The sequence below is a fragment of the Trachymyrmex septentrionalis genome, unplaced genomic scaffold (assembly GCF_001594115.1).
Source record: "Trachymyrmex septentrionalis isolate Tsep2-gDNA-1 unplaced genomic scaffold, Tsep1.0 scaffold8, whole genome shotgun sequence".
In the NCBI taxonomy this organism is placed as follows: domain Eukaryota; kingdom Metazoa; phylum Arthropoda; class Insecta; order Hymenoptera; family Formicidae; genus Trachymyrmex; species Trachymyrmex septentrionalis.
In genome coordinates this window covers 3,108,012-3,109,925 of record NW_017305987.1, presented here as the reverse complement: position 1 = coordinate 3,109,925, position 1,914 = coordinate 3,108,012, and the positions used below count along the sequence as shown (strand labels likewise).

General features: G+C 42.0%; 1 protein-coding gene across 1 annotated transcript in view; it reads right to left on the bottom strand.

The window, feature by feature from the left end:
- The window catches only part of LOC108754537 (CCHC-type zinc finger protein CG3800), a 6,565-nt gene extending 5,770 nt beyond the window's left edge, over positions 1-795 (bottom strand). Inside the window, exon 1 of the mRNA XM_018496930.1 lies at positions 657-795. The gene's annotated coding sequence lies outside the window, so the exon portion shown is untranslated. The remainder of the gene's footprint in view (positions 1-656) is intronic.
- Positions 796-1,914: the final 1,119 nt, after the last annotated feature.

Here is a 1,914-nt window from a genome sequence, read left to right as displayed (position 1 = left end):
TGCTCACCCCCACTTGACGCACCGATGTGTGTGTGTGTGTGTGTGTGTGTATATGCGTGTGCGTGTGTGTATGCGTGTGCGTGCGAATACGTTACGTACTACGTAACGGCGCACGTACGTACGTATAGATGTATGTACGTATATACGCGCGTACGCCGCGCGGCACGGCGAAGCGCGGCGCGAAGATGGCATCCGAAGAGCGACGCCGCGCGCGCTGAGCTTTTTTTGCGCCATGCACGGAGGAGAGATCGTCCCCGATGGCGATGGCGACCGCGTTGCCGCCCCACTTCCGTCGTGGGTCGTCGACGATGATGAAGACGCGGCTACCATCGCCACCGCGCGTTCTGCCGAAATTACCGGAATTACCGCCACGGAAATCATCGCCCTTCGGCGAAGCGACTCGTTTCAGATTTTTCAACGGGAGATTATGATACACGTCCGCGGCGCGGGTTAGATCGTGCGATGCGACGAGGACAATGGCAATTGAATAAAAACCCACGTGCCAAAGTCGTGGCCGCATTGTACGATTTGTCGTGAAGAATAGCTTCAGGCCGTTTTTGCTCCGGCGGCGGCGCAACCGTGCGCACCGCGTGCCATGAATAGTCTCACGCGTAAAATTAAACCAAAATGGCCATCTCTATTGTTCGTCTACTTACCTGCTTAGCTTACAAATCACGCAGATGCGAAGAGGACTACCGGTGCGACGTCTATTACGTTAACAGATTCACAACGGAGTGGATGAAAATACTCAGTACCGCAAACCTCAGACCACACACTCTCGAGCGGACAGCTCGCGGAGACCTTCGAACATGAAAAAGGAAAGATTGATCACAACGGGCGACTATCGTTGTAGGTTAAAGGCGGGAACGCAAACTTTCGCGTTAAGTCTGTTCGCATTGCATGTACTTTTTGCACTCGGCATCTTCGCTTTCTTTTGTTCCAACATCCGTATAATATATTTAAGTCTGTTTGGATTACTTGTACTTTTTGCACTTGGCATCCTCGCTTTCCCTCTCTTCAACGTCCGAATTGTGGAGACACAAACAGATTTTTTTTTAGGTCTGTTCTATTGAAATTTTGCACGTTTTACATCCACAAAAATTTCGGACCGACAAATAATTTTTTTCCAAATGATATAATGGTTATATTTATATGCTGGAAAAATAAATACTTATATATTAATATACTTATCGAACAGTTATTTATTAATAATAAATTTCTTTTTATACGTACAGAAATTCAATTTCGATAATCTTGTATTTAATTTATATGTGCAGTATGAACAGTAACGCACCAATAATTCTGATTGGTTGATTCTCACTCTATTACTTTTCCAAGTTTCCGTTTTCCGAAATTCCGACTGTCACAAGACAGCACTCTTAAGTCTTAAGTCGGATCTACAATTGCGTAAACATAGTAGTCGTAAGAATTGATCAATCGCACTTCAATACGAGGAGAATATTCGACTTACATTTACCCTTAATCGAGTTTAATAACATCCGTAGTTCTAAACTGGCCAATCCTGTGAACAGTCATTCCATTCTTTCGAGGAACAGCTATGATTGGCTAATTTCATAACTATGGATGTATTAAAGCATGTCATGTAACACGCATTCTACAATAAACCATTAGTCAATTGACCATTCACAGTTGTCAATTTCCAACTTCTAACGTCATTTATGACTAAGGGTTTATTGTAGAATGGCCATAACAGATTATGATTTATCAATTTCTTATGGCTTAAGGCTATAACAAAAATTTATTGTAGATCCGACTTATGCGTTATGCAAAAGTCTGTGCGATTTTAAGTAAAAGAAACATGTATAAGAGAATCTTACAATTGATTTTCACTACGTAATATTGTAAATATATGACTTTTTCTATCTATTGAAAAAAAAAAAAAAAAAAAAAAAC